Source organism: Cylas formicarius, unplaced genomic scaffold, assembly GCF_029955315.1.
Source record: "Cylas formicarius isolate icCylForm1 unplaced genomic scaffold, icCylForm1.1 PGA_scaffold_5__7_contigs__length_24384050, whole genome shotgun sequence".
Classification (NCBI taxonomy): domain Eukaryota; kingdom Metazoa; phylum Arthropoda; class Insecta; order Coleoptera; family Brentidae; genus Cylas; species Cylas formicarius.
The window spans coordinates 9,709,031-9,730,622 of NW_026844341.1; the positions used below are offsets into that span (position 1 = coordinate 9,709,031).

A 21,592-nucleotide genomic window follows, 5' to 3' on the forward strand; every position below is an offset into this window, starting at 1 on the left:
TGTCTGGAACTGTGTTTTTAAGTTTTAAGTGTATATTTAGGTCTCGTACAACAGGAGTTTTTTTATATTTAGTATATGCTTAAGTTTATGAGTATACTTACTCAGCTATCCATTATTATTAATATTATTGGTATATAATATATATTACGGAACGGAATAGGAAATGACGAAAATGTCTATAAATTAAGACAAAATGTTTCTGTCTACATATTTGAATTTTCGGTTTCAGTTTATAGGTAAATTATCACATACTTGAAGAGTAGGATCGACTTAAGTACATACTAATTTTAATAACAGTTGGCTATTATTGACTAAAATCTTTGTATCAGTGTGTTGAATAACTTAATCAAAAACTGACTAGATCACTGATATATCCGCACACTGATTATTCTTCAGCAGTTTATTGTCACTGTTTGCTTCAATCTCTGAATTTACAGGATTATGTTCTTATTTGGCAACTTATATTTTGAATAAAATGTTACCTTATCCGTCTTTTCCAATTTCATAAAGGAGTACAGTGCAGTACCGTAAAGTCATCCTTATCTTGAAATTAGCTCGAATCATTTATACAGGGCGAGTCAACATGAAAAATATTAATTTTCATTAACGAATCAAACGAAACACCCTGTATATTATCATTCCTTTAATTACTCCTATTAACGCTCTTTCAATTTTATTAAGTGTTCCCTCCCTATACCTAAACTATACATTATACATACATTTTTACAAAGAGAACTCCGAAAATTTGTGAAATTATGAGAAAAAATATAGCAATAAGCCAAGAAAAACAAATAGGAAAATTTAGAAATTCTGCTTGTCTTAAAGACTAAAGATTATTGGAACTATAAAATAATGTTTTCAAATCGCGTGTTATTATTATTGTTACTTGAGCTATTCCAGAAAGGCCGCTCTGTGACTCCGACTTCACAAAATGACGTCCTGGTTTAGATACGACCAGAGGCTCTTCGAGCCACGAAGTGAGTCACTGGTCAGTACAGCCGTGTTTCCGAAGTAGACGAGACCCCAGTAATACCGTCTTCTGCATTTGCCCAACAACACTTCCGTAATTGGGCGGCACGCCGGTATTTGGTATATGCATTCAATGATCAAAACCACAAGTTTTCCTGTGTGCCCAGCATAAATTTGTCTAAGATCTTCTAGCAGCTCTTGATATTTTTGTCTCTTTTCCTGCTCCTTGTTTGCGATGTTTTGATCTCCAGGGGCCGAAAATTAAATCACGAATAATTTCTTCTCTCGATGATCCAACAAAACTAAATCGGGTTTATTAGCGCTTATTTTACGCAATGTTGGGAATACATAATTATAATTGTTATTATTATCATTTTTATTATTATCATCATTTGTATGATTATTATTATACTGCCCAATGCTTTAAATGCCGTGTTAGAACGTGGATCGAAGTCGATGGGAGACATTTCGAGCAATAAATAGAGTGAAACTCAATTAAACAGTTCTTTTTTGTTGTGCAATTTAGTTCTAAGTTTTTAAATATTTTTTCAGGAACTATTAGCAATATCAATATTGCATATTTTGCATTTTCCCTAGCGTAAAATACTGTTTAAATTCATTTATTAGCATGTTACAAACATAGAAAATGTATACAATCAGTTTCGGCAATAAAATATAACATGGAACAACAATATACATAACACATAAAAGATAATACATAAAAAATAAAGCGCTCTGGGGGTACCTGGACACACATTAAAACTGGACGCAGATTATTATAATGGGTGTTTTTTTTTTCGATGTATAGAACTTTAAGTTTAACACCTGTCAAGTGATTTATTCTCAGTTTGGTTTGGCAATTCATCATGAATAGACTCACGCCTGAACCACGCTTGCAAATAGTGCGATTTTATTTCGAAAATAATTCCGATTTTCATAAGCGAATTTTGTTTAGCGATGAAGCGCACTGGTTAAATAGTTACGTCAACAAACGCATTTGGAGTGAAGCTAATCCTCAAGTGTATGTCGAAACACCGTTACATCCAGAAAAACGGACTGTTTGGTGCGCTTTATGGGCTGGTGGAATCATTGGTCCGTACTTCTTCAAAAACGATGACGGTCAGAACGTTACAGTCGGTCGGTATAGAGCTATGATTACTAGCTCTTTCATTCCTGAATTGAATAACCATGATGTCCAGGAGATGTGGTTTCAGCAAGACGGCGCAACATGTCACACAGCTCGTGCCACAATCGATTTATTGAAAGACACGTTTGGTGACCTCCTAATTTCACGTTTTGGACCTGTGAATTGGCCTCCAAGATCTTGTGATTTAACACCGCTAGACTACTTTCTGTGGGGCTATGTAAAGTCATTGGTCTATGCGGATAAGCCACAAACGTTTGACCATTTGGAAGACAACATTCGCCGTGTTATTGCCCATATACGGCCACAAATGTTGAAAAAAGTAATCGAAAATTGGACGTCCAGATTGGACTATATCCGCGCCAGCAGTGGCGGTCATATGCCAGAAGATTATCTTTCGGATAAATAAAATTCATGTCAATCGAATAATCCATCGTTGTTTTATTGCAACTTAACTTTCTATAAATCGAAAAAAAACACCCCTTAGAAACTTATCACCAAAACGGGGAAGTCGAAGAGGTGCAATCATCTGATTAGATATAGTTATTGATATGAAAAAAGATAAAACTCCTCCAAGCTGTAAAAGGATTGCTTTATTAAAAAGTCTTTGACCAAGTTTTAGAACCTAGAACCTGTTTATTGGGAGCTATTTTGTCTCGGGCTTAAGTTTATTAAAAAAAAGTAGTAATTTGAAACTGGCGGAAGACGGAAGAAATAAGGTCTGAGGTTATTTTGTAGGGGTGAAGCTTTCACCAGCCCGGTGATAGCAGAGCCCTCCCTGAATCCCTGTTTCTGACCCAAGTAAAGATTAAAATTCTCAAAATGTTTGTTAATGTGGTTTTTTAAATTCTGATTCAATGATCTTGAGCATAAAAATGCAATAATATTCATGGTGTTCCATTTAAAAAAAAGTTTGTTTCTCACATATTTATGAAAATATTTAAATTGTTTCTTTTAGTCTTATCTATAACTTCTGTATTTAATATTTTTTCTAAAAAATAATAAATGAGAAACACACTATTTGGACACCGTGTATACAGAATAAATCCTTCGTATTTGTATACTGTGTGATTCTGATGTCGGCTTGCTGTGTGGTCCGAAATCTCACCAGCAACCATTCTTTCCTCAATAATTTAGAATGCATTCGCATATCCTCTCGCTCGTACGCTCAGAGAAAAAACGTTGTAAAATTGAAGAAAAAACGCTAAAGATTCGATCAAAATAAAAAATAATTTTGCTTCGTTGGCGCTTTTTAGTAAAACAATAAGACGCTATGTGATTCCACATCTTCTTGAAATTATCATATTTATTCTTATTAAAACAAAAATATTGTCTGCATTTCAATTGAAAAAAAAACACAGATAATAAAATAAGCATCACAAAATATTATTTTAAATGTTAGGTATTTTTATTTAGTATAAAGTTCTTATAAAATATAATGTTTTCATTGGATTTAAATTCGCCCGACATTAAATTCACAACATCAGTATATGTTTTGGTTAGTTGGTCAGTATATGTTTAGTGTTTAGTGAAAATTTTACCCATTAAAAAAAGATATAAAAAGTGACTTTTCAAATCGTTTAAATAAAATGAACAGATTTTTTTTCAATCATACCTAATTGCTTTTACTTTGGTTTCGGAAATGAAATGAATCTTTAGGTGTGATCTTTATATATAATAGTAATATTAATATTCTACAATGCTTGTTTGTTTATCGCCAACAATTTAAATAATGAGGTACTTTTAAAACCAACAAGAAACCGGTTACAAAGACTTGTGGACACTATCTAAAACTACACAACACAAATGGACTACCGAGAAGGAGGACGCAGACGCTAATGGCGGTTTTATTCCTTTGTTCTAATGGCTGGTAAACTTGTCTAGTTAAAATGACGTTAATTGAGCATACTATTACTATAATTATGTGATATTGCCCTAGATCTATATTGTTGTGCGAAGAAAGTCGACTGGTACAGTAAAAATTTCGACAGTTATAAACAATTAAAGATGGTAAAAAATAAGGTTTGGTATTTGGTTCATAGTTCGTAAACTAGTATTTTTTTTGGATTTTGAAAAGTCTTTAAATTTACTAAAAAAATGTTCGGATTCTCGAAACTGTACTTCCATTATTAATAATTTTAATTTAACGTTGGAAATTGTCGTCCGCGCGGAATAACATGCTTTTTTGGGTTATATAAAAGAGATTTAAAAATCTAAAACAATTATGGCATCATCTAAACACTTCAGAAAACTGATTCTCGTTGGAATTTTTGATTAAACTTAATTCAATAAACTAGACTATTGTGAATTAGCAAGTTTTTTCGGGACTGCCTTTATCATGAGAAATGAAAAATATATTTCAATAATTGCCATAAAATGTCTTCGCTTCGTGGAGCCTTTCTTGTATACCCATAAAATAAGATAGTGTGATAAAAGTTGAAATAAATATAATACTTTGTTTATAATTTTTTTTTATATTAACAAAATGGAATAGAAAAATCACCGTGATGCTGTAATTTTTTTTCATTTGTCATTAACTTATCTTTTTTGTGTAAACAATAGACATTTATTATTTATTTATTTGTTTTTGTAAACAAATGTACTATTACAATATTTAAAAAAACTTACAACTTCATGAAGAAGTGTCATTGTTAATTTAATAATAATTTTGAATTGTTTATAAACGTGTTTTTATGCGAGTATTGTTTAAATAATTAGTTAATTTTTTTTTAAATCATAATTTACATAATAATAATAATAATTTTGAATTGTTTATAAAGGTTTTTTTATGCAAGTATTTTTTAAATAATTAGTTAAGTTTTTTTTAATCATAATTTACAGTTCTATACAAATGAACAAACAACAACGTGTTTTTATGCGAGTATTGTTTAAATAATTAGTTAAGTTTTTTAAAATCATAATTTACATAATAATAATAATAATTTTGAATTGTTTATAAAGGTTTTTTTATGCAAGTATTTTTTAAATAATTAGCTAAGATTTTTTTTTAATCATAATTTACAGTTCTATACAAATGAACAAACAACAAATTTTTTCATTAACAATTTCATTGTTTATGATATTAACAATTTGTTATAAGCAAATTGGTTAACTTTTCTTTTTTTTTTCTGAAAGTTTTAAAAATTACGGAAAACGATTCTTAGTACAAAAGTTGCAGCAGCTGTAGAATTTTTATTTATGTACAATGTACAAAGGTACACTAAAACTAAGTATATTTATCTTAATTCAAAAAAGTAAGGAAAACTATTTCTAAACCAAAAAAAAAAAATAATTTAGTCCTAGCAAAACGCTCTTATTACTTGATTTCTAAATGAATTGAGTGACAAAGCAAAAATATCGATGTGCAAAATGTAACTGCTATAATTTCTTTGCAAAAGAGATATTGATGGCGTTCTAGTCATTACCACATTAGCCTTAAAGTATTTTTCCAACAGTTCTGGACAGTCTACTTTGTTGTTAACAATATTGTGCAAAAAAATGGCACTATATATTATTCTAATATGATAGAAGTCAAGGCTTGTACCATACACCTGTTAGATTGTGTTTATACCTAAAGTTTATGAAAAAAATAAACTTTTTTTGAAAGCTTTCAATTCTGTTTACATACTTATTATATTGGAGACTCCACGTCGCCCGGGCAAACTTAAGGTGGGACCGCACATAGGCGTTCTTTGCTAACCCTTGTAATAAAAGCCAAGCCTTTTTCGCTATGTTTTGAATATGAATTTCAAAACTAAATTTTCTGTCTATCGTTACTCCAAGATCCCTGATATGTTTTACTTTTTTAATACTTACTCCACTTAACTAGATAATTTTTTAATTTCCTGAACTTAAGATAGTAACATTTGTCAATATTTAGAAACAGTCGGTTTCCAAAGCAATAGTCGTATAACCTATCAAGTCGTCCTAACAGACGCATACACCTTTTGGTCATCAGCATATGAAATACATTTTGCAAAACGAAAAAAACTAATGTAACTTTTATACTGTTAAGAGATACTACACACGAAAAGAAAGACAAGGACGTATGAATTTAACAAGTCTGACAACATTTTTACGATTTTTTCATTAATAGACAACTAATAAACGGAGTAAAATTATGTAAAAAAATTAAAGATTTTTTTTATAAAGAAATGGAGAGCATAAAGATAAAGAATAGTTACAAAATTAGTAAATGACTTATCTGAAAAACAATTTTATTACTGACAAAAATGACTTGAATGTTTATTGTCGTATCTTGTAACAGTTTTAAGTTAAATAAAGTTTTTTCGATATTTTGATCTTAACTAGTTATTGAACAATAGCTACATGAAAAAAACGTTTATAAACCATTGAAAATTATTAAGAAAAACACTTTTTTAAATCATAAATGACAGTTCTTCATGAAGTTGTAAACATTTTTCTTTAATATTTGAAATGGACCATTTGTTTATAAACAAATGGAGCTAAAAAAATCTTTTGTTAATAAAGGAAGTCCCGGAAAAAGTTATTAATAAACAATAGTCTAGTTTATTGACGAATTAAGTTTAATCTAAAATTCCAACGAAAATGAGTTTTCTCAAATATTAGATTATACAATAATTTTTGTATATTTCTAAATCACCTTTATATACTCTAAATCATCTCAATATGGCACACGGACGGCAATTTTCATCCTTAAATTAAAATTATTAATCGGGAATCCGAACTTTTTTTAGTAAATTTCCGTCTGTTTCATTAGTTTACGAACGATAAGCAATAAACTAAACACTACTTTTTACCATCTTCTATTGTTTATAACTTTTGGAAGTTTTAATGTACCAGTCCATGATCTAGACATAATTCCGAATCGAATGAGCTACGAGGTTAGCGCCAAAAATTCCGGGTCTGTCATAGATGCAGCTCCAGTATCACGATAAAACTTTGTCTTCTTTTAAATATATATCTTAGTAGGCTGCGAAAAAAAAAATTGAAGTCTTGCGTCAAATAGTTTTTTATTGACCGCATTTTAAACAAGACGTGTCCGAAAAAATATCACAAATAACTCAAATTGAGTATAGAGTAGTCTTAAAGTTTTTTGACAAAAGAAGGGTAGTACCTAAAATTATTAAAGAAAGGCTGGATGGTATGTACTGCCAAAGTTCTCCTTCGTATTCTGTAGTGCAAGAATGGGCAGGAGTCCCTTGAATATGATTCAAGAACTGGTCGCCCAGTGGAGGTCATAACGGCAGATATTGTTGCGATTGTGGAAGAGGTGGTATTGAGTGATCGACGTTTAAAGGACAAGGAAATCTCAGAAATTATTAACCTTTCTGATACAAGTGTTCGTCGAATGCTGCATGAGCATTTAGGTATGTATAAGGTTAGTGCAAGATGGGTTCCTAAAAACCTTTCGGCTATTCAAAAACAACGCCGTGTCGAGTGTGCGCGGTCTTTTATGGGACTGTGTGGGTCGAAACCGAAATCTGTGATACAAACTATTGTGACGGGAGATGAAACTATGGTTCTCTATTATGACCCTCTATCGAAAAAAGAATCAATGGAGTGACGTCGAAAGGGTGAAGCACCTCCAGGAAAATTCAGAGACTGCTAGTCGACAAAAAGGTGATGGCTACGATCTTTTGAGATTGTGAAGGAATTCTTTTTATAGATTTTAAAGAAATTAATACCACTGTCAATGGTAAATATTACGCAACATTATTACATAAATTGCTAGACTGCATACGTGCAAAACGTCGAGGAAAACTGACCAGAGGCGTGCGTCTTTTGCACGATAATGCACCTGTCCATACTGCTAGTGTTGCACAAGCTGCCATTTTAGAGTGTGGGTTCCAACAGATAGATCATCCTCCCTATAGTCCAGATATGGCCCCCAGCGACTATTATTTGTTTGGATATTTGAAAAAGGACTTAAGTGGACGGCGGCTTAACGACGAAGTTGAGTTAAAAGAGGCTGTTTTAGCTCATTTTGGAGACAAACCAATAGGATAATTTTTTTAAAGGGATTGAGTTGTTAATAAAGACATGTAATAAGTGTATTGAAGTTAAGGAGGATTATATTGAAAAATAATAAAAAATTGTTACTCTACTTTGTTTCTTTCATATCCAGGCCGGCAAATTTTGGCGCTGCCCTCGTATATCACTAGACCACAAGTCACATAACAGAGATCCCCTTTTCTTTTTAAAATCTTTTAGAAATGACAACCGTAATTTCCGTAAATATAATTCCGTTTAAAACAAATTCGCAATACATTAAATATAGAAAAAAAGAAAATGTTTTAAAGTGACCAAACTAATAATTTATAAACAAGTCAATATCAAAATATTTACAAACGTACATAAAATGTTATATTTCGATTAGTTAAATCGTGCAAAAAAGGTGATTTATTTCACGGCGACTTCTTGTGTCCTTAAAAGCGCATTATTTTTTTGAGTGTAACGCATCTTTAGAGCGGTGATCGCTTTTTTTTCAATAACTACGCGCGATTAAATTAATCGAAACATCGGGGAGACAATTGATCGCGACCTTGAGATTTATCGCCGCCCTATTGGACGTTCGCGGCTCTATAGGCGTCTTCGTTTGTTTACGATACGATATCGTTTTTCGTTATCTGTCATTTTCGTTCGTGATTTTGATTGCGCGGTACTGTATTTTTACGCCGTCGGCTCGGGCTAAGTTTTTCCCGTCACTTTTGCTAAGTCCCATTTCACTTGATAACAAGGAATCGCCGTGCCACAATTAATACGAGAAATCACGAGTGACGCTTACTATGGAATGTATCGTAAATATTGCCCGAGGTATGTACCTTCCGCGCATTTCAAATTTGCCCGACAAATTGATATTAAAGTTCGTATAGTATTTTTTCTGAAGCTTAAAAAATATAATTTTCCTTAATAACTTTCTTCTTAAAATTAGCACTTACTTGTAAACATAATATTTTGTATTTTTAGAACAAATTTGACGTTAAACCCCTAATAATTATCAAAACATGCTCTGGAAGCATGTTGTATCTTCCACTCTTTCTTCTGTTCCATGGTGTATAATCAAGGGCTCTTCTTGGCCATCTACTGTTTGTCTTATTGTCTGGTTTCTATTCTTTCTATTGTGATTTAACTTATTTTAGTTCTTCTAATCTCATCGTTAGAGATATGCTCTAATATGGACACTCTATTTGCTCTTCTGAGAAACTCCATTTCCACTGTATCAATTCGTTTTCTGTTCTTCTATTATTGTTTTTAGAATTGCCCTATAGGTAGTCTGTTTTGTATTTAATTTTATCTGGCGCACACATTTCTGCCCTTGTTGTCCTTGTATCTTTATCTGCTGCTCCTTCTCTCTGTCTTTTTGATGTTCATATTCAGGCCCCATTTCTCGTCGTTTTTAAGCTTCCTTACCAAAAGGTCGACTAAACAGTCGGCACATAATTGCCAACAATTACTTGGTCGTCAGCAAAGAATAGCGTTGTTAAGCAACATTCTTCCATCTCTATCCCCATTTTTAATCACTTTTTTCTCCAGCTTTCTTGAATTTTGTGACTCTAAATGGGTCTGATTTTTGTATCCTATTTTAACGGAGTTTTCTGTATTTTTATAAATATTTTATGGTCTTTGTTAAAATTTTAAACTATTTATAGATCCATAAATACGAGCACTTTTCTATGGCGTGTTGGATGGTGAATATATTATCTATATATCATCCTGCAGGAAATACAACTTCTTTTTTTTACCGTACAACCTTCCTATTGAACAACCCACACTTATAATTAACACATTACCTTTTTATGTATCGAACTGATATATCAAAAATTCATTAAAAATGTCCTTTAATATTTTGAATTGTTTTAAAAAGTTAAGCAGAAATATTTGCACGGTCTGGGACTTTACCGTTTTTCATACCTCTTCTTGTTAGTTTCATCTCTTGTAAATATTTTGGTTGTTTTTTAGTTTTTCTAAGAGACATCCGTAGGCTACTGCACACTCTAAATAAAAATATCGTTATTTCACAGCAAATAAAGTAGGTCATATTTTGCCAGCAAAGAGCGTCGTAAATTCAAACCAGTATTGTCGTGTCACAGTTGTCTGAAAAATTGCTATATTTATATTCCAATACTTTTACTCCTTTTACTTATATAATGCAAGCTATTTTTATGGTAATTTTTAATTGAGTTTCATTTTTTAAGTAAATTTACATATTTGTTCAAGAATGTTACCAATACAATTCTTTAACACATATATTTTTAAAGGGGGTCTGTACATTTACCCAAAAATTGCTTCATGCTTCAATATTACTTCCCTTTATCTCAAGTTGTAATTTTCAAGTACTTTTGTAAATATGGTTTAATTTACTACTTAAAATACGGTAATTCTACTGCTACAGTTGCTGAATTTAATAAAAAAATCTGTAAATATACAGCAAATTCTTTGGTTAAATTAACAATTTTTGCAACCAAAATTGTTGTAATTTTCATGTGCTTCTGTATATTATTTAAAATTTAGCTGTCGCACGAATAATACATAGTGGCATTTTTTTGCACAATATTGTGAACGACATAGTAGACTGTAGACTGATAGAACTGTTGGAAAAATTATCCTTTAATGCTAGCATGGTAATGACTAGAACGCCTGCTTTATTCTATGCGCCTAAATATAGTACAAATTTAGAAAGCAACTCACCACTATCTCTTTTGCAAAGAAATTATAACAGTTACTTTTTGCACATCCATATTTTTGCTTTGTCACACAATTCATTCAAATTAAATTTATTTCTACATTCTTTCTTGTTCTTCATTTTTTTTTGTTCTTTTTTTTGTTGTAATAAATAAATACACAATACGAATGCATAAACAAAAGGGATAACTGCATTTGAAAAACGTATACATTATTCTGTAAAATTGGGTTTTACTTTGGAATTTTTTTAAATATATTTTTTTCTAAACGACGACATAAACCATTGACAAATTGCAAGTACAAGTGCAAATGCTATTCTACAAATCTTGGTTAATAACAAAAAAAAACTCACGTATACTTCGTGGAATCATCATCACCATCAGTGCGAGAACAGAAAATTGCTTTATTAATATTACGAAAACGTCCGCTGACTTTGGTATTTCAAAAATAGAAAATCGATTTAAAATTTTCAGCGCGCGGGCATCGGGAAATGTCAAGTGCTGACATTAAGTGTAGTTTTCTTCCGCGATCTTTGTAATGACGGATTGTAAAAATTCCACGAAATAAATAAATTAATTAATAAGTAAATAAATAAATACCGGCTTTTATTGAGAAGAGAAAGAGAAAGAATCGTACAATTTTTGTAAAAATATAATTATTTTGAGCTGTTGCTATCTACAGAGGCGAAGTCTAAAAGTCTGCTATTCATACTCAACCCTCTTCGTTACGTTTTAGGACCACAACGTTATCTCTAATTTTCTTAACATACACCATCATTATAAAATGTTTTGAAAATCTAGTTTTGCTTTACTTCAAGAAAGAATTCATCATACCCGTAAAAAAATAGACCAAATCAATAAGACTCTTCTTTCTCTACATCTTCAAATTGCTTCCATCTTGTCCCCATACGATTCCGATAGCCTTTTAAACATGATTCATGACAAAGCTGAAAATCTTCGATTATCTTCTACCCAAAATCACATTCAAAAATTTGAAAACTAACATCAACACTAATGAAACCCTCAAACTCTTCCCAACTACCAAACACTGTGGTAAATTTATCATCGCACCAACTTTCGGACAGGGAAAAGTCTGTTCTGCCATCTCAAGCAGCTAATGAAATTCGATTTGAAACCTCAAAAATCCTTAAAAATCAAAACCTTCTAAATCTAATATTCCAAGGCCTGAACGCATTGCTCTAAAGTGTCTAAAAATCTATTTCCACTATCGTAATCCTAAAAGCAGATAAAGAAAATGCTGCGGTATTGATGAACCCAAATGAATATAGAAGAAGATTTAAGATATGCTTACAGATGGATCATATCGTCAACTTTAAAGAGATACTACGTCATTTATGGAATATAACCTTAAATCTGTTATTAAAGCTTCTTCTTCTTCTCTATCAGTATGAGTATAAAATTCCTGGTCTCTACGGACTCCCTAAGATTCGCAAAACAGGTTACCCCTTCGATCTTGTGTCAGCACCATTGTTCTCCAACATATTCTCTAGCAAAATATTCTATATTAAAACCTTCTACAGGGAAAACTGATAGTTTGGTATTTAATTCCTTTCATTTCATTGAACAATTAAATCGGTTATCAACTCGCCGTAAAACTATCTTAGCCCTAGTCACTGAACTCAGGAACTCAGGATTAAAACATCTTAACTCTGCTCCTCTCTCTAATAATTCCCACATTAAAGGTATTAAGTGTTCCATCACAAAATACGATTTGCCACAACCTTCCAATAGCAATGAAGCCGAAAGCAACCTGACACTTGCCCCTGTTGTCCTTCCTTACATTCCACACATCACTGACCACATATCAAAAGTTCTTAAGAAATCTCAAAACTGTGTAGCCTATGGGAGTTTCTTTGAAATATTAAATTGAGACATGTTTAGCCCCACAAACTACTGCCGAAATATCATTTGATAACCAGCCAGTTGACTTTTAACGTTTAAGTGTAAAGTAGTGTTTGTGATTTATTCTTCAGAATATTATTTAAAAAGGGCGGATGAAGAACCCTTTTCTATTCTTATGAATGATTCGGAAGAAAAAAATTAAGGGAAAATGATGATTGGGGAAACATACAGTGACAGTTCTGAAGTGCAAGATAATATCGGGGAAGGCGAAATGAATTTAGATGAGGACAGAATTTAATCCAGTGAGGAAAACGACTTGAAATTGCTGGTCGTGTATGGAAATACATAGCTCCTAAAACAGGCAAAAGGAGAGAATCGGATTTTCGTAAAGAAAAACGCCTGAGGGAAAAAAGCAAAGATGTCGATCCTATTCTGGATTGTTTTTCGTTATTTTTATTCGGCGAGATTTCTGAAATTGTCGTAATGTTTGCTAATCGCTAACATAATGAGGTTCAGGAAGACAATTTAAGTGAATCGTGGATAAATGTAAGTGTTACGAAATTGCGTGCGTTGCGTGCAATTCTAATTTTAGCTGGAAGAGTAGCAGAGTAGAATGCGAACCAGTTTACAAATACTAATACAAAAAAAAGTTTTAAAATGATTTATTTAACAATCAGTAATCAGAAAGCATGTTAGAAAACACTTAAGCAGTCCCCGAAATAACAACAACAACGACAAGTTTAATGTACAGGGTACCTAAATCGTCTGAAACACAAAGCATTAATAGAAAATAGCGGTCTTATATGTTGATCTAGGACAAGCTTATCGTTAAACCTAGTTAGCCTTAAATGAATATTAGAGTGACGCCTAAATAATTTTATGAGTAATTGATCCCCAGTGTTGCAACATTCAAGAATTCATGAATAAACATTTGTCCTCTTTTGTTTTAGAAGTTATAGGTTAGCTTTATAGGTTATAGGTTAGTTTAGTTCGATTGTTTGCTAGAACGAAAATTCAGCCGGAGAAGGAAATAGGTTGCGAAAGTACCCATCGGTCAAAATTATCTCGGACCTAATTTGTAAATCCTAAAATTGGTCCTTTTAATTTTTTTTAAATGTACTCAAAGTACTGTAATTACTTCATTATGATTGTTGATGATGTGCTTAATCCTGTCATATTTTGCGATGTTGTAAGTAAATCTGATGCAAACATTCTGAACTTTCTGGACACTGTCACTGTACGTCGCTGTTAAAGCCAGACCATAAATTCAGATTTCAGATTAGATGGTTTCCTAAGCCAGTGAGGAAAACGACTTGAAATTGCTGGTCGTGTATGGAAATACATAGCTCCTAAAACAGGCAAAAGGAGAGAATCGGATTTTATTTGTAAAGAAAAACGCCTGAGGGAAAAAAGCAAAGATGTCGATCCTATTCTGGATTGTTTTTCGTTATTTTTATTCCGCTAGATTTTTGAAATTGTCGTAATGTTTACTAATCGCTAACATAATGAGGCTCATGAAGACAATTTAATTGAATCATGGATAAATGTAAGTGTTACGAAATTGCGTGCTTTCTGGACACTGTCACTGTACGTCGCTGTTAAAGCCACACCATAAATTCAGATTTCAGATTAGATGGTTTCCTAAGCCAATATTGAGCACAATATTTCTTGCTTCAGTTTTAAACTCAACGGTGGTGTCTTCTGGTTTCTATTCCTCAAGCATGTTCATAAATTATTCAAATGTCGTCTCTTCATGTGCGTTTTGTTTCTACAAAAATATCAATACTAGACGTAAAAAATATTGTTAAGGACAGCGATTACACCTCAACATTCCGTGACTGAAATTTCTGCTGGAAAAAGCAAATATTGGGTTAATGTCCGTGACGCAATAACCGCGAAGGTAAAAACTGGGACACCGGCCGTCGTCTGCAGTGTAATAAAATGGTTTGTTTTTGATTCGGCGTTTGATATGGAAGCGTTATTTCTTTTAACAGTAGAGTCGACCCAATACCAACCATGCAGTAGCGCTCAGTAAAGAAACAGGCAATGGCAGCAACAAAATAAAATAAAAAATAATATATTTTTTAAAAAATGTTTTGGTTTATTCGGCGCCCTTTTTAATGTGGTACGAGGTAGAAGCGTACCTCTGGGCACAGATATCGACTCCTTTTTGAAATACAGGTGAAACTGAAAATGGAACATTATGACATCGAGATACAAGGGAACTATTTTTTTTAAAATTCAATTTCTATAATAATAATAATACATTTATTTTGCTGTATTCAATATACAATACAATAAGATATTATAAATAGATAAATTGCAGAAAAGGAGATGAAAACAATTAAAAAATGTTCAGTTTAACCCAAAGAGTATAAGATAGTGGGGAAGGCTCCCATTAGTGGCAATGTTAAAATGGGTACACGGGTTTCAACGCCTCTAGTGATTGTGTCCGGTCATGGAAACGGAAAACGCGCGGAACGTACGGTTTTAAATTGTTTTTTATTAAAATATAAATATTCGTTACAAACTACTGTAGTATTTTCAGTGTGACGCATTACTTTAAACCGCCATGACAGTACTTTAGTACTTGGACACAAATATTAGATGGCATTCGTAACTTATACTTATTTAGTACTTATATTCTTTGGTTTAACCCATATAAAATGATACATAACGACTACTTCTAACTATTAATTCGTTTGTGTAACACAGAAATATAGTAAAATACTATGTTATATGATATAAACTAAAGAAAAAAAATCAAAAATGGGCTAGAAAATCTCGAATCTAAACAACTCTTGTCTTAATTTCCTTTTTAAAAAAAGGCATGGTAATAGGAAAAGCTTCTTTGAAAGAGAGATGTCCTGTGCTGTGGTGGAGAGATTTGACATCCCGTAGTTTGTGCGAGACTGGATGCATGCATAATGTCACAATAGTTAAAATAACACTAAAAAATCTCCTACTTTTATTTTTTGAACTTCAAACAATAAATGGCGATTCAGCAATCTTAAATAATACCCAACTTGCTTTCTAAAATATGTGTTAATTCTTGGACTGTAAAACTCTGCCACCTATTTATACATTAAGTTCAGACACCAAACGATCCCTTTCTAAAGAACGTAACATATGATTTGGTTGGATTAATTATCAATCCGTGACGTCCTGAGAATTCAGTTAGTTCTTTTCGATCTTATTAATTCATTTTTGCGCCATATACCAAGTACTGGGGACAAACAAATGCAGTACCTGAGTCTCATCAAAGTGTGCCGTGACATTTTTCATACACGAGACCAAATTGCTGATGTAAATTGTATTGTAAATAAAAGGGGCCCCGGTATAGAACCTTGCGGCACACCGCAACCAACAGTGTCCCTAGCTGATTGACCTAGACTTGTCTCGACATATTGCGTTCGATCACCAAGATAACTTCTTATAAACATTTTGGCATTATACGAAAACCCGACATAGTTTAAAATAGCTAACAGTAGCTCGTGGCGGACGACTGACCAAAATCTAATGATTTTATGTCATCTGTAAGACTCAAAAGCTCCGTTACACAACTATATCCAGACCGATATCCTGATTGGCGAGGAGGCAAAATGATATTTGTTTCTAAAAAAAATCGTATTTGATTATTCATAATCTTTTCTAGAAGTTTCGATAAGCAGGGTAAAATACTAATGAGACTCATTTCATTAAAACTGTTTATTTTAATATTTTGTCGGAATACGTGCAATTTTCCATGCATCTAAAAACACTCCTAGGAGGTATATTGCTATATTAGTGAGAAATGATAAAATTCTGGTGCAACACATTAACAACATATTTATTAAATCTGAACCAGACGCCAATGACTGAATGCTACAAAGCTGTGTTTGCATTTCCATGGTTGCAGAAATGTTGTTTGGGTACATTAGGTTTAAAATTAAATAAATACACAATATTATTTTTGTAGCTTCCACAAATGAAGTAACACCGTATTCTCGGCGGCTATAAAAGCAGATCCATTTTTTGCAAATAAAATTATTTTTAAGCATCTTTAGGTTAAAATAAATATGTATTAAATTTGTTATTTTGAAGAATTTCGATATTTTACGACATATCCTTAAAGATGCTTGAGTTTGCCAAAGAAATAAATTTGCAAATGATATAAAAGTTTGTTTTTTTCTTGCAGATCCTAGTGAGTTGCATACTTCAAATGCATACTTAAGAATATTTTTGTTATGTTTAAAATAATAATTGCTAAGGTTACATGTTCCGTTTAGTATGTCTTCATAATTATCCTTATTACACTTTTGCTGGTTAATTTGATCAAATAAGGAATCAATACCTAACAAAGTATTGAGATTGTATGTTATACGTTTATAATTAAAAAATGAGCTACTACTATTATTTTTACAGCAATTTTTATAGAAGCAGCATAGCTAAGATAGTTTTCTTAGTCATTTCCTCTCAAAACAAAAGCATTTTTTACTATTTTAAAAGACTGTAAACCTTGATTTTTTAAAATGTTCTAATATAAATTCTGTGTTAATAATGTTAATAATAATAAGGTCTAAAACACTTTGAGCAAGAATTTGAATAGCTTTTCGAGTTACAAAGTGTGTACATTGCAATTTTATGTATAAATTAGGCAATAACCTAAAAAATAGGTCTACGAACTTGTTGACATTTGTGTCGTCACCGCGTTAGGAACTTTAAACTTATCATAAAAATTGTCTAATTCATAATCATTAGCAAGATCTGTACTTCTTTGCAAATCAATAGGTTTTTCATGTGAATGACGTTTTAAAAAATGAGTTTTTACTGTAGGAACAATTTTGAATTTACCAGTATATTCACAACTTGTTTTTAAAGGGCAGTGTAATTTTTGAATATGTCTGTAAATATTAATATTAAATACTTTTCCGAACAAAATTTTATATCGGCAAAGATTACACGAAATTTCAGTTTTATCTATTTTATTATTAAATGGTTTGTTTTTATGTAATCTATGAATATGCAAAAAACTCTGCATAAGCCCTAAACTTTCATGTTTGCATATAAAAAACTAATCGAAAATATTTTGTATCCACACTACCAACAGAAATTTTTTTTTAGCAAATTTATTGATTGTATTGTATTGTAACAACTCACACCAATATTTTGTACACAATGAAAACAAAGCCTTTACACTAATAATTAATTAGTATGTTGGCAGTAAAAAAATGTAATTTTCTCATTTAAAACGTGAATTTGAATTTTACAAAATTTTGATGAAAATACAATAACTTTTGTTTTTTAGCAATCAGTTGGTTAATTTTGTCATGATATTGATGGTAATTTATGTGTATTTTTTATGAAATTCAACACAATTTTGTCAATGTGTGACACTGCTGTGATTTTTTTTAATGAGGCACCCTGTATACTTGAATTTGTTCTTATTGAGCTTGTTTTCAGCTTTTAAAAAATATTACATTAAAAATTTTATTGGTATCAAACCACGTTAAACCAAAATCTATCTTGTTGCTCGCTAGTGTGTATCAAATTTTCATGCGACCATTATCGTTTAAACCCGTGACTTAATTATACCCGCTTCTTCTCTGTCTTCTACAAGAAATGTCAGCCGACACTTATTTTCTTCAATGTAAACACTATCGCTTTTCGCTTTTGAAAAAAGCCAAAATTTATTAAGTTAGCTCTAACCCCATAAAAACTTATGTAGCCAAATTAATATAACAAATTAAAATTTACCAAAAATTACAAGGTAAAGTCTGTCCATAGATATAAGAAAGTGACTAACTGATAAAGAATTAAGGAAAGACCCGGGCAAGCTGTAAGAATGAAATATGGCCGAAGAGGTCCGTACTTTGTTTAGAATTTAATTATTTGGGGTTTTGTTAGGAAAGATACTAAACAATATTTATTTATTTATGTATGTGTTTATGTTTAAATCTAAAATAAAATTATATATTATTTTTATTACCTACTTAAATTGCTTAAGATTATTCACATAATATATCAGTATCACTATCGCTGTCATAGCCTGTTCTAATTATTATTTGCTATATGTTTAACAGAATTTGCCCAACTTTGTGGAGGGATGTTAAAAACTTCGGTTTCTATAAGTATCATATCGGGGTATCATAAGTGTGGAACCAGGTTTCATCCAAGCAAATAATTGGCCTTTGTTGTTCTCTGTATCTCTGTGTATCTCTAGATATTCCAGTCCCCATTTCCGAATTCTAAAAGATTCCATTAAAACTTGCCTTTTGTCAATTTTTTTAAATCTAAAACCCATGTGTTGAATAACACTTCCATAAGGTAGTTCTGCCACATTTAACACCGGTTTCATCTTTTTCAAGCCTCCTAATTAAGATATCTAATGTAGGCACGCTTTGTTCCTCGTATAACTGGTAAATTGTACGCCGTATTATATCTTGATCACTTCCATCTACACTCGAGAAAATGTCAGCATCGCTTCTTTTTTTCCTTGTTGGAATTTTCGTCAATGTGGCCGTTTCTTCTAAGGATGCTTGCATGCTGGCACCACGTTCAATGAGAGTGAAATAATCATAGTTTATAACTTTCAATAGAATATTGTTTTCTACATTTGAGCGGGAGCATCTCCTGAGATACACTAGACCGGCACATATTTTGCATAATTCGCACACGATTCAACACACGCTGTATTACACACGAAATAAGAATGATTACTAATAAACTTAAACTAGTATACCAGGTAGGTATAAAATTATTTTCTATTAGGGACCACCATTTTATCTGAATTTAAATTCCGAAACTTTAGGTAATAATCTTGTTGCATTGTATGTTAATGACTACCCTTGGATAATCCTATTCAAAAGCAATTGGTCACTTTCTTATATCTATGAACAGACCATACCACTTTTGGTTGTTTTCCACAAAATAGACATACATTCAAGGAACTTGGTATCGACTTCTGCTTTTTGACACAGCTTGTATATTTTCTGTTTTACTTTCCCTGTTTCTTTAAGACAGCGTATCAAAAGTTTCGAGCAAAAGGATGAATATTATTTATAAGCTTCTTAGTGACAAAAAAAAACCATTATTACTTACAAATTTTCACGGAAAAATGCCTGGATCTCGTTTTATCTCGATTGTACGTACGTTGTACGGGTTTATCCCAATATCATTTTGTCAACCGTTAAACGGTGAGTCATAGGATTGATATTTATTTCGTCAAAAACATTGTATACTCGCTAAGCTTACTTCTCGACTTAGATTGTTCGCGGAACTTTAAATAATTCAGCGGCAGTTTATTACTTTTTAACTTCGTCGTCCCAGTTAGAAATTATACCCTTAATCGATATGAAATAAACGCTGAAAATCGAATTAATTAAATATTTTATTTTGCATTTGAATTTCGTTCCGATAGTTTCGTTTCGCATCACTTTTCATTTTAACTAAAAACATACGATATACTCTCCGACACTGAACGAGAAGATTTGAAATTTGCACTGGGAAATTGGGCCAGGTCAACTAAACTCGTTGATATTGAGTGTTAACATTTTAAAAACAACAAACATCACGGTATATAAAACAATTGTTGAAAGCGTTGAAACATCGTAGCTAAACAAGGTGCAAAAAAATATATTACTATCCGGCGGAGGAGTTGCCGAATCTCTTGGTTGGAGAAACGCGTTCCAAAAACTACCTAAAGTCCAGAGAGTGGAAGATACCAGATGTTTAAAGAAAGTAGAGTGCGGAGGAAATGAAGAATACCACCTAAACGACTACGACCGTCTCAATAGAAAAATGCTCTACAAAAATTTGCTCTTATATATTTTCAATAAATCTAACCATTTTAAAGATATTCGAGGTTAAACATTGAATAATCTAAAGAAAAATAACGACGTTCTTCGACAACTTGCAGCAAGTACTGAAACTGTTCTTCGATTTTCGTCAAACACTGATTATATTCAGAGACTTATCGCGAGACAAACAAAACTTTTTTATGCAGTACCGGGGTACCCCGGCACAATTTACTGGTTTTTGGAATAAAGGAAAACGAAAAAAAATCTTATAAAAACAGTTAGCAACTTCTCCGCCATACAATTGGAAGTTGAAGTAACGAAAACGATATTAGTGGCACCTATAGGAATAGTACAGCAAGTAATTCAAACCGTCCCAGACCCATCTTGCACAACAAAGCATGAACTCTTTCGCAGTAGTAAAAAACTAAAAAACACAGGATACTCCATCTCAAACGACTTAATTCCTGAGCTAAAACAGCAACAAAAAATCTTGCTAAATCATCTAGAAAAGGCAAGATAGGCAAACTATTCTGCTAAAATAGTGAAAAATAAGCTTTTGGTCAACGGGGAAACATATACTATTGAAGACCTGGAAGATGCTGAAGATATTTTTAAAAAACTAACAGCTAACTCGGAACCAGCAACTCCTGAACTGAAATTCCCGAAGACAATTACATAAAAACAAGAGCTAACGGCATAAAGAATAGGAATCACAATAATCAAGGCGCCGCGGGACTGCCTCCAGCTACGAAAACGAAAAGTAAGTGAAAGCAAGGGAATACAGAAAATTGATCAAAACAACTATTAAAAGGAAAAAGTTAGATCCCTTCTCTGTTTGTTGTTAGCTTGTATCGTCTTTTTTCTTATTGTTGATTGTCTATATAAGTAGTGGAGAACATTTTTTACTGCATATCATTGTTTTTCGAAGTTTTTATCTAGTGATTGAAATATATCTGTTTGTATAGTATGAATCCTTATATACTTGAGTGTGAATTTAAATCAATAGAAACCTGTGAGTTGTCGGATATGTCTGAGTATAACACAAGAGTATACAATTTTTAGGAAAAAAGAACCAGTGAGGGGGAGGGGGGTTGAATACTTCTCACTATTTCGTATAAACATATGTAGCGTTTATATAAAAAATGGAGGCACAACCTATAATTAATAAATTA

The 21,592-nt window shown here is 32.0% G+C and overlaps 1 protein-coding gene across 3 annotated transcripts in view; it reads left to right on the forward strand.

Moving 5' to 3' along the window:
- LOC132702511 (probable phospholipid-transporting ATPase IM) overlaps positions 1-21,592 on the forward strand; it is a 91,413-nt gene that overhangs the window by 16,123 nt on the left and 53,698 nt on the right. Inside the window, exon 1 of one of the 3 annotated variants that reach the window (XM_060671177.1) lies at positions 8,728-8,911. The exons of the other annotated variants lie outside the window; for them this stretch is intronic. The gene's annotated coding sequence lies outside the window, so the exon portion shown is untranslated. Of the gene's footprint in view, positions 1-8,727; positions 8,912-21,592 lie in introns of those variants that run through there. 3 annotated transcript variants of the gene reach the window in all.